Source organism: Pterocles gutturalis, unplaced genomic scaffold, assembly GCF_000699245.1.
Source record: "Pterocles gutturalis isolate BGI_N339 unplaced genomic scaffold, ASM69924v1 scaffold12605, whole genome shotgun sequence".
Taxonomy (NCBI): Eukaryota; Metazoa; Chordata; class Aves; order Pterocliformes; family Pteroclidae; genus Pterocles; species Pterocles gutturalis.
The window spans coordinates 35,468-47,907 of record NW_010140939.1 but is presented as its reverse complement, the minus strand read 5'-3'; positions in this window follow the sequence as shown (position 1 = coordinate 47,907).

The window sequence follows — 12,440 nt, the reverse complement described above, 5'->3', positions numbered from 1 at the left end:
ACCCCCCCAAAAAACCCCAAACCAAAAAACCACCCCCCCAAAACTCAACAAAAAGCCCCCCAAAAAAACAAAACAAAAAAACCCCAAAAGACCACAAAAAAACCAAAACCCCCCCAAGACCAAAATGAAACACAAAACCCAAAAAACCAAACACCCCGAAAAACAAACAAAAAACCAAAAAATAACCCAAAACACCAAACAAAAACCCCCCCTAAAAATCACCAAAAACCCACCAAAAAACCTCCAAAACAAAACACCCCAAAAAACACCCCCAAAAACCAGACTCCAGAAGAGAAAGGAAGATGCGCCACAGGCTTGGAAGCGGGGACAGAGTCTGACGGAGCTGTTGTAGTGCTCCACTGCATCCCATAACGTTTGTATGAGTGTTTGCATTGGCTGGGCGCCGCTCTTCTGGAAGAGTTCATCCCCTGGTACCGAAGGCCAAATGAAGCTTGCTAAAAGCCCTGCAAGCTATTAAGTTTGGTAAAAACTCTCTGCTGTCTAAACATTCTGTTGAGTGCTCAATTCATATATCAGGAAAACACCACATATGTCAAGGGAAAAAAAAAAGAAAAAAGGAATTCTATCCTTTGTTACAAGGAAATGCCATTAACCGACAGGCTGGGGTTGCTGTACGACACAGTTCAGCCCGTGAAAAATTAAAGGCAACATAGACCTCTAATGCATCACGTGTCAGGAGAACCATTAAGTAACCAGCCAGCATCCAGTTTTATGGGGCATTTTGGGTATAATTCAGTCGCCATTCATTTGAGATCATTTCCTTAATGAAGTAATGCACTGGACATCAATATTTCAGTGCAACTCTCTGGTACCCTTGAGTAGCAAGCAGCCTTCAGTAACGCAGAACCCAGTTAAGCCATAAAGAATAAATACCACAAAAAGGAAGAAGGACCAGACAGAAGAATAGTGATGTGCTTATATCCACGGGATTCAGGCAAATAGATACAGCTGCTCTTCTGAAGCAAAAAAAAATTAAAGGGACAGGAAGAGCAGAAAGAGGCAGAACTAGTGAGCTGCTAGTCCTGCAGCCGGACTGCCTCTGCCTTCCATGTGCACCTCAAGCAAGCCGGGTATCCTGAAAGCACCGCACATCAAAAAGTCACGGCAAGCTTCTCTGCAAAGCAGCAGCCACGGGGGTTTTCCTGACACCCCAGGAAAAAGAGATTCTCCAAAACAGGAGTGCTGAAAGCTGGAGAAAGCCATTTACTCTCCAAGCTGAAGGATTTCACACCGATAGCTACAAAGGTATTTGAGCAGAGTCAATTTTTAATCCTCTGAGGAGGGGAAAAAAAAAATTAACCAAAATACTCACAACAAAATTAGAGCAGAAGGATGGGAAAAAGCATCTCTCCCAGGGCAAAGGGGCCTGTTCCCAGGAGAGGCTGGCTGTAAAGGGGAGCAGCCCCTGCTTCAGGGCGTTAAGAGCTCACCAGAGAAGGCGGTGGAGCCGCCGGCTCCTGGCTGGAGCGATGGGTGGTTGGTTGGGATGTTTGTCAAGAAGCACAACTCCCTGTTCTTTGGGGAGTTTTGGTTTTATTTTATGTTTTTAAATGTTTGGCTTTTTTTTTTATTTCATGTCCTAGTAGCTGGTGTGTTGTATTGCTAATGATCAGCGTTCCCATGGCTGCTGCCCAAATTTCAAGCTGATGGCAGCAAGCAGCCCCAGACACTCCTCATCGCCCCAGGAACTGGGGCTGAGGTGAGAGTCCAGGGAAAAATACTCACCCTGATCTCATTGGGCTTACACTGCGTGCTGGCAAAGGGGATAAATTAATATTATCTCTGCTATTTCAGTTCTGTTATTTCCTAAGATTTGCATGTTTGGCTTTGCCACATAATTGACACTATTTAGATCCATGTTTTTGGCACACAGTTTCTATAACGAAACCAAGACAAGATGTGCAGTGCCACCAACAGGAAATTGCCCAAATATTACCCTGCAAGTGGTCAAGAGCTTAGGTGCCAGCGCTTACTACCAACTATGATGCCAAATTATATTAAAAAAAAAAAAAACAAAAAACAACAAACCCAGCCTCCAAAGACCGCTGGCCAGCCTGGAGGAGGAACCCTGTCTGCTGTCAGTTCCCAGCTGCAGTGTGCTGATAGGAGCAAGGCAACGGCTCTCCACCGGTGAGATGTGTTTGGACAACGTGACACAGCTATGACAGGAACAACTGACCCCATTTCATTATGTAAAATGATGCTCAGTGCAGCAGGTTGTTGTGGACTCCCCATCCCTGGAGGGGTTCAAGGCCAGGCTGGATGAGGCTTTGGGCAACCTGGGCTGGTGGGAGGTGTCCCTGGGTGGGACTCGATGATCTTTAAAGTCCTTTCCAACCCAAGCCATTCCATGATTCTGTGATTCAAAGTGTTTTGACTTCTAGAGGGATTCAGACGGCTCCCTCCAGTGCAGCCCCCTTGCCCTTTCCCCCCCAGGGCTTTGCAGGGCTGACCCACCATCTCCCCATCGGTCTCAGGTTTGGTTCCTCCACCAGCACACCTCGCCCGTGGGATCACAGACTGCGTTCGCCTCTCGCTCCTGGGGCCTCATCGGTCCATGCAGGAGCCACGTCTGCAAGAGGGGAGCCTACAGCACCTGCTGGGGGGTGGCAGCCCCCCGAAACCCAGCTCCCCTGCTGCAGTGACACGTGTCTGTGCTGGGATGCCGCTGCAGCTCTGCCACCGAGCCCCTGGCTGGTCTCTTTCTTTTCTGTGCTCTGGCCACTAGAGAGAGCCGTGGTACAACATGTGCTGCTCCGGAGAGTCCCTGGGGCCAGCACCCTGCACTCCAACTGTCACTGGGGGGGAAAAAAAAAAAAACAAACCAAAAAAAACCAAACCCACACAAAAACCAAAACCTCACTTAAAAAGAAAATAAAGCATTTTTCCACCTACTTTTTTCCCCCCCCAAGATTTTTATAGTTTAGCTTTATTAATTCAAGTTTATCATCAAGCCTGTGTTTTTAATTTGCTCTGCATTTCCCCATGGAGAGGTGGGTTGGGAGGAGAAGGGGGAGGCAAACGGACAAGTATTTCTCCCATTCCGTGTTAAGGATGTTGGAAGAAAAGCTTTGGCACCAGAAGGGACTGGATTGCACACCACAGCTGGCACCAAAACTGAGTTAAGCTCACTCGTGTGGGGAATGTGAAGAAAGCCAATAAAACACCCGGCAACGTGGGGTGGAGGTATTGACACACTTCCACGGGAGCTGCAGACCCATTTTCATAGCACAGAGATATCAATGTTAGCGCTGATGGGGTTTTATCTCAAAGTAAAAGCAGTTTAGAGCAGCTGAATATTTGAACCTGTGTTCCTTGCTGGGTTGCGTTGCTCCAGCCTTGAGCCACGCTCGTGCAGCTGAACCCTTCGGAGACTGGTCCAAGCCCTGCACGCTGATGTTTTGCAGACATTAAGGTCACGGGGTGACCAGCACTAGCTTCAGTCTTTGTGCCTTGTGGTACCCAGGGAATAATTTTCAAGGCATAAGCCCCCTCTGATGTTCCCCTTCTTGCCCAGGTTCACACTGACTTCACCCCAGTAACCAACTACAAACTTGTTCATTTGTATTTAGATTATTTTTCAGTTTATTTCTGCAAGAAGTTCCAATCCTCTGATAGGGTTAGCAGCTCATTCTGGGTGTTTTCTGTTCAAAATTCAGGTGGGTTGGATTGGGTCACAGGGTTTGGTTGCCCAGGGGGTAAAATCCTCCCCTGTTCCTGGGGGGTTTTATCTCATTTTCTCCTGGGGAATACTTGCTTTATTTGCACACCAACAACTCAGCAAATCAAAAGAACAGAGAAAACAAAATATTTTCAGCTGAGCAGAAAGCTACTTCCAAATCACTGTGACTGGTCCTGAGGCCCTGGCAAGCAGCACATCCTGATTTCAAGCAGACACCTTCCTGAGCCCAGCTACCAGTTCCTGTCCCCTGCTTCTGATGGGAGCCGTTGCTGCCAGCCAGGACCCACAAGGGTACTGGTTGCTTCCCAGCTCAAAGTGCAGAAGACCGAGAACAGCACAGCTAGGAGGGATCCACTTTGATCAGCTGCTTCAGCATCCTTAGGGATGAGGGAAGCTGGTGAGGACTTGCACTTTTGTGCAGCGGGTTTAACTCCTGGCATCAGCAGAGCTGGACCAGGTTCCCAGAGGAGCAGGCACCAGCAGGACCTGGGCTTTTGCTGCTCTTGGGGCATTGCAGTTCTCCCTGGCAAACAGAGACCTGCCCATCCCAGTAGCCTGTACTGCTACTCCTGGTCCCTCCTTATCCCCCAGGGCTGTCAACAGGACACAGGTGCTCTCCGACCTGCAGTCATGGCGTATCTGGAGCAGCTGTGGTCCTCTCAGCCTCAGGTGCTGCGATGACGGATCCTCTTCTCCCCCAGGATGCTCTGCACCAACCCTCCCTAATCACAGGGCTCATTGCCTCCAGCTGAGGACTTTTCCAGCAGGATGAGCTGGCTGGGTTTGCTAGGAGACCAGAAAGTTCACCCTTGTTCTTGATGCTTCCCTTTGCCAAGGAGACTGCAAGCCAGCTCTTCCTCCAGACCTGCCTGCACACTTCATGGTGGAGATGTTCCTGGACATTAATGTGCATCCTCAGCTGGCCGGCAGTGGTTCATCTGTTGTAATTAACAAATAAATTTAAGTACACAACTGGTTTTTGTGTCCCTTGACAGGCTGAGCACAACTTCTCGGGACAGCGTGTGGTGTGGCAGCACCAGTGGTGGGAATGAAGGTTGTGTAGCCATCCTCATCCTCCCCCTGACACCACCTTCCCCTGACAAACCTCCAACTCTTACACCAGTAACAGCTGCAACTACAAACCAGCTCTTTTCCAGCCTCGCTGGGACAAAGCTCCCGGTCTCCCAGTACCCCCTGGTGACATGCACATGCTGTGCATCACCCTCTGGACCCTGCCTGGACCTGGGCAGGATGAGGAGGGGAGGAAGGCAGCAGCGTGGAACAGACTTTGGGTAAGTGCCCATCCCAGCTTGGTGCTCGGCCCGGGGATGGGGACACTGGTCACCTGGCCATAAACCCCATTAGCAAGACACGCACGTGTTCCTCCGGCTCATCGTTGGGTGCTGCGTGTGTCAGCTGTGTTCTAGTAGAAATGAGACACCATCCAAATGTACAACAGCCAGGGAAAATGTGTCCTGGGATGGGGCATCATGCTTTTCATGTATAGACAGATATCAAGCTGGCAGGGCTGGCTGTGTCTGTGTCTGAAGCCCAGCCTCAAAAGGCACGTCATTGAGGGGGGGTTAGGATGTCTGGTTTGGGGGAAAGGGGCAGGATGGGGGGCTATTACTAAGGCAGAAGCAGTGCCAGGGGAAAGGAGACACTGAAAACGGAGGCGACAGTGCTCAGAGCTGCGTGGCACCATCAGCAGCGTGAAACAGGAGCAGGCTTTGGCACGGTCACTTGGGCGCTTGTCCGGGGCTCTCGGGTCAGAGAAGCACAGGCACTCAACAAACACCCAGCTGCCAGGCTCCAGCTCTGGACTTGTTTTACACTTGGTTTGCAGTCTGGTCCTAGGTCTTATTTATTAAATCTTTGTTTTGCCATTAACTGTGTCAGGGATTCGGGCCAGGGTGAAGTAGGATAAAACCAAGGGGCTCAGTGTGCTGTTCAAGGATCACCGTCTCTGCAAGAACAAATCCTGGGGATGGACATGGGTACCTCTGACCTGCGGTAACTGATTGGTGTCAGGAGCTGCTGCTTGTTTGCTGGCAGGATGGTGCAAAGGATTGGGATGTAGGGGCTGGTTTTGCTCAATACTGAGACTGAGAAGGAATAATTTCAGGCATAAACCAGGATTTCACATGGCAGAGGGGATGCTCTCCACCTCCAGGCATGCAGTAACCCACCAGGTCTCCAGAAAATAAATTAGGAATGGTGCATACATACCTCCTCTCCCAGGTGGAAGATACCTGGGGAACCTCAATCCATCACCAATGTCACAATGGATTGCCACCCACCCCCAGACAGTTTGAGAGCTGCATGTGACTTGGACACCCAGAGATTAGCAAGTCCTCCGATACAGCAAAAAAAAAGAAAAAAAAAAATCCCTCAGGGGCTCCCCAGTGTTCCTTTTGCAGTTCCCCCAGAGCCCTCTGTGCGCACATCCCTGCAGCAGGGAAAGATGCTCCTCAGGGCTTCAGCTGCCCCCCGCCCACCACAGCCTCAGGCTTCACCACGTGCCAGGGCTGGCGTGAAAGAAGCCTTTCAAAGAAAACAGACCCACCCAGTCTCTTCAGAGAAGAAATTGTAAGTTGGCAGAGCTCTCAGCCCTTCCAAGTGCCGTTTGTAGACCAAGGCTCTTCCACTGCTAGCCCTGTGGTAGTATTTTTAATTTTCTAATGGTTTTGCTGCTAATACCCTGCAGCAGGGGGGGACAGGGCTCTCTGCTCCCCTCTGCCATGGTCACACTTGGCAAGCAGAGGGAAATGAGTAAATAAACATGTCAGAAAGGTGTACAGTTTGGAGTGAAGATCTCGAGTTTACATTTAGTAACCACCCATCATTTGAGCATGTTCAAACTGAATTTGTGACATGGAAACGGTTTCATGTCTGCATCCTCAGCTGATGCCACTGAAGACATCAGTCAGTCACAGGATATTAGGATATTTGCCATGTTTCCTTCTTGCCTTCCATCCCATCACTGTAGGTGTTCTTGGGAAGCTTCAAGGAGGCTTTCTGCAACCTGAAAAGCTATGTTAACAAAAAAGAAAGAAAAAAAAAAAAGGTATCCTACCCTTGCAAATAATCACACTGCTTTATTTTTTCAGTATCACAGTCTCAGGAAATGAAACAGTCCAGATCCTTTCCAAGATATTTCACAGCTTTTTCCCCATCTCTGTGGCCACAAATCAAGTTAAATATAAATTTGTTGGTTTGCTGCATCTATTATATTGGAAGAACATAACTCTTGGTAGAAGCTAAGCTCCAGGAGCTAAGGGTGGAACAATGCTCTGTTTTCTCCGGCTCTCGTGTAACCCACTTCAGAGTTCCCAGAAAATCAGACAGAGGACAGAAGGACGTGGTGGGTAACAAAATACAGCTGTTTATTGAACAAAAAGGGGCAAGGCCATGTTCCCTTTACATTCGATGAGAATTCAGGAGTATGAAGCAAAACATGCTATACACACAGACATGATACTTTGGTTAAATGTCATGCAGAAGTCCTATGCCAAACCTGATAAAATTATAGAGTGAACAGTCAAAAAAAAACCCCAGAAACAAACGAGGCTTGCATAGACGGCGTATTGTCAGTGCGCATTTCCTAGGTAAGGATGAGCTGTGGCAACGCAGGGTACACTTGCAGCTCTGAGGAATCGAAACCTTCTGAGCAATCCATCTCAGCGCGTGGCCCATATTTACATCTAACAGGGTGAAAGATTACCCTGAAGAGCTAAATGAGACAAGTGCAGGTATTTCTCCGAGGCAGTTAACTATTGCAGTGCACAGACGCAGCTGGAGACACGCTGTGGAGTCTCCTCCGAGTGAACACTGATACAGTGGAGCTTCTTTACTGGGAAGTAGAAAATACTCCTCCGTGCGTGCCACTGTCCTCTCAGGGACCTTCCCGAAGAGCCCAAACCGCAGAGCTAAGCCTGGCCCTGTGCTGCTCATGGGGAGGAGATGGCTGGCGATCCCTCTGGCTCAGAAGCTGAGGACGATGCAGCTTCTCAACACAAAACCTGTGTCTCGCAGCCTGTCCTGGGCGCAGCAGTGCAAGCTGCACAGCCAGGGATGCGCTACAGCATGGGTTTTAGAGAGTCAAGTTCACTGGGATCTCTACAGCTTCACGCCTGTCCTCCACGACAAAAAAAAAGCCAAGCTGCCTGCGGTACAGCTGGGGATGGAGACAGGCAGAGCAGACCCCCACGGCACCGCCAGATGGGCAGTCCTGCTGCAGCATCCTCCCCGGCATCGCTGTCGAGAGCGGGACAGCAGAGATCTCAGTCCATGCTGGGAGCTGCGCTTCCCTTCCTATGGCACCTCCTCGCCGTGGCAGTGCCACCCGGGGGAACGGCAGCAGCCACCCAGGGTGACAGGCGCCCAGGAGATGGTTCTGTGTAAGGAGCGGTGAGTTGCACGGACTGGCTGTGTTAGATTACAAGAATGTGAACCAAGTAGGGGAATCCTCACACTGTCTCCAAGTGCTCCCCTTCTATATATAAATTAGCAATCCACAGTTAGGTTGCATACAGGTTAATACAAATTAAAATAAAAACCTTGATAATAAAAATATATATAATATACACATTGATCAATAGCAATAAACTGAAAACACTAGAATGTAACAGTGGCTGTAATTTGGCACAAAAAAATACACAAAGGTCTAGCACTGTAAAAATAAAAATCCATTTTTTTTCCCTAAGTAATAGAATGTTATTAATCCTGATTCAAATCCTGACAGGTGGGAATGCAGAGATATAAAAATACTGTACATACAAGATCCCTTTTACAGAGTGAAGCAGACTGCAGCATTTGTAACTTCTATCCTTCCTCCCCACGAGGAGAAATTCAATGATGAGACTTCATCTATCCCCTAACAGCTGATATTTTCCCACCCCGCTAAGTTCAAACCCATGAAGCTCTTTCAAAAAAGATGAGATTAACCTGTTGGATCTATCCATGTGGCGACAACTGCTTCTCGCTGCAGGAAGCTGTACAGTCCAGGTTAAGACAGTGTTTCACAGCAAGGTGACTCAGATCAGGCTGCTGACGACATGGAGTATCCCTGCGTGTAAGGCACGATCGCTTGGGTTCGCCCAACCTCTCTTCTGCAACCGTTGTGCTTCGGACGGAGGCGAGGAGGTGGCGAGAGCTCTTGCTGGTGAGATGTGCCTACCGTGGAGATGAGGAAGTGCCAGGATTTCACGGTGATGAGTTTTCCACGTGGTGCCTGGTGCCTTGTGAATGCACAGAGTCCGAAAGGGATGCAAGACCTGAACGACCTGGGCAGGGGTCCCAGCAAGGGCTCTGACGTGCTATGAAATCCAGAGCAAAACCATAGGCAAAGCTACTAAAGCTTGGCAAGAGAAGGAAAAAAATAAACATTTTTCTGTCCTAGAAAGGAAATATTGCTCTGATACGGGACCATGGCATCTCCTTCCAAACACGTTGGTGAACGTTCAAGTCCTGTTGCAACCTTTGCCTCAGGCAGTCTCTAACCTGCTGGCTGCGCGAGACCCACCAGGGATATCTGAAGAACAATTGTTTACACCCCATTTATTACACACTTTCCTCAGCTACCACCCCTAGCATTTCCCTCTCTCTCTAGAGACAGGTGTCAGCCCCTTCTAACAAAACCCCTTTTCACAAGGGCCATGGAAAAATAAAACAGGAGAAACCCTCACAAGGGACAGCAAATGAATAAAGGCAGGGTGCAGGAATAAAAAGGTATGGACTAGGGGAAGATATGGAGCAACCGAGAGCTGGGCTGGCCCGAGGAGGACATCCTGCAGCTCCCCAGGGCAGGCACTGGGGCGTTCTTCAGACTTGATCCAGCTTCCAAACAAAATTAACCCATTTTCTCCCATATCATTTCCACTCAGTCAACAACTCGGACGCTCCCAAGCATCCCTCCTGAATGAAGAGGTTCCTGAAGGGTCAGCAGGCTCAGGACCTTCATGACTTTTCCGATTTGAGTAAGACAGAAGTTACATCAGGCAAAGCCCATCACCGCCAGCTACAGAGGCTCAGGGAGGGCTGAGTTCCCAGTTGGCGATTTCCCTTTCCCTTTTGCAGAGGGTCACCGTTTTTCCCCCGTGCACAGTGAGTACAAAGCACAAGCACTTTCTGATTTGGCAGGATTTTTCCCCATCCAGTTTTCACCAAGTGCATCAGATGATACAAGCAGCAGAGCCTGGGCTGGGGTATTTGTAGACGTATTAGTACAGAAAAACCCCACCAGGCGTCCATTTCACAACAACAAATATACTCCGATGGCAATGGAGGGGAAAAACCCACAAAAAAAAAAAGGTATTTTCAGCAGTAGAAATTTTGACTCTTACATGAAATACAAAAATAAATTTTTACAAAACAAAATCATTGCAGAAGAGGTTGCCACATTGGCCCAAGTTATCAAACAAACAGAAAAAAATATAGGGTCTATGTTTTTACTTTCCTGGATCCTTTAAAACAACATTAACGCTTCTGAATGGACAGAGATGGAACGAAAAGAGGGCACAAGGCAAGAGCTGTAGAATCTAGCCGCTGGCTGGGGTATTTCCTGAGAAGCAGCAGCAAGAGCTTGAGTCACTTCAGGGTTCATGCACGCGAGCAAGCTCAGTCTGGAAGCAAGGGCACGCAGCTAGCAGGATGCTGCTGATGCACAAAGTCCTGTTACAACATTTTTGGCCAGTGTATGCCTGGAGCAAAGGTCTACCGGGGGTTATCTGGTTCTTCACAGGCAGAGAACATGAGAGGAGGACAAGGGAAAAGGCTGCTTGTTTGTGCAAGAGAAGAATGATTTTCAAAGAGTAGAGGGAAAACAAGCTATCAAAAGAAAAAAAAAATATCCCTGCATGGGGCTATCTATACAGACAGACAACTTAAACTTGCAGACCCTGCTATGCCCCAGAGAGCAAGAGTTTTATCCCGACTGGAGCCTGCCTGGGGTGCTGGACGGCGCAGTGCAGGGGGGAGGCAGTCAGCACGGACATCGTGTGGACTGTTTGGCTCCAAGTTGCCTGTAACTAGATTTTGGATCCAATATTCAATGCCCTATGGCCCTCCTGCAGTCGTACATTTCCAAGACACATGCAGGTTCAGACACACGTTACTGTGCTCAAGTACATCAGCAACTGAGCTAGGAGTTATGGCAGTTCCTGCCTGGCTTCAGCGGAGCTCCTTGGCTTCTAGCACACCAAAGCTCAGTTGACCACAGAGGTCCCTCCAGGCATTTAAATCCGTTTGTATGATTCTTCCCAATCCACAACTCACAGCTTCATCAACTCCCTGGCATGTCTTCAAAGTCACGCACACAAGGTCTAATTTCAGTTGAAATTGTCTTTCCTTTTAACTGTTCTACCCATATCCTGGAGCTAAATGCCTGGTTACACACACTGCCCAGATTGCTGGAAACCCTAGAAAGAAATCCAGCAGTTAAGAAATTTTGTTCTACAGTCAATTTCTTCCTCACCAGTCCCAGGTTCTGGCTTTTGTACATGATGAAGACTCTCTCTCCTTCCTGCAAGCTAGAATGACTGTCAGGTTGGCTCAGCCGTCCTATCCAGCACAGGAAGAAACACATTTCCTCTTACAACTCTCTTTGCCAAGTCATCCTAGTACGGAAAGGACTTGTACATCTGATGTTCTGCTGCACTGCCATAACCCAACTCATTCATTGGATTTTCCTCCCTGGTGTAGGTGCACGTTTATTTGCCTTATTTGTGGAAGCTCCAGCCAGAGCTTAAAAATAAAAGTGAAAAGAAAGCCTCAAAAGAATGTAAGAGGGAGCTGTTAAGTCAGCTAGTTGATTCACACAGCTCAGTGGCGGCTAGATTATACTGCACTGCTCAAGCGATGACATATGAGCAAGAAATTGAAACTAACAATGTTCCTTACTAATATGGTGACACTTAAAAAGAGGAGATCCTGGGAGTGGAGGGTGGACATCCCACTGGGTAAGGAATTGAGAAAGTTGCCTGGCAATTCCAGTAATGTTTGCTACAGAAGAGTCAATAACAAAGCAAAGGCTAGCACAGTTTAGTGCTTCCTATGGTAACCTGGAAAAGAAAACAGAGAGAAAAAAAATCTGTAAGGATAGATCCTGGGGAAGAAAATACTACCTGCAGTCATCTTTTGTTTGTCCTCTTGGATATCTGTGTGACTTCCAGGGTACTGGTAAAGTCCAATGCCAAAATGGGAATTGTACATTATCCTTCCTGTTGCTGGAGTAATGTAAGATCACAAGACAGACAGACACATTGCACAGCCTCACTGAAGAAAATGGAATGAACACCGGGCTTATGGACTCTGTAAAGTGCCATCAACTTTCCAGCTTGTTTGATGAAGACAGAATGCAAAAGTTTCCCAAACTTCAAATTTTTGGAAGCAAACTGTCCACATTTAAGTCACAATCAGTGGAGTTGGAAGAAATCCGAGCACCTGAGTTGAACTCTATCTTTCCTCCCCCAGAGACTCTACAGATAACTCAACTAGCACTGAGATTTAAAAACCTGGGGGGAGCGACCCTAACCACACTGTTCCTGTGCCAAGTGATATCAGGAAACAAGCCAACAAAGCAGTGCTGAGATGCTACAGGAACAAAACGAGCCTGTTCTCACAACAAGCTTCTGCCTGATCACCCCATCCACCTGCCAGACAGTTGGTACTCTAAGGTTTTGTCTTCTGTTGGATTCTTTGACACTGGTGAGTCACCCAAAATCCATCATGCCATTGT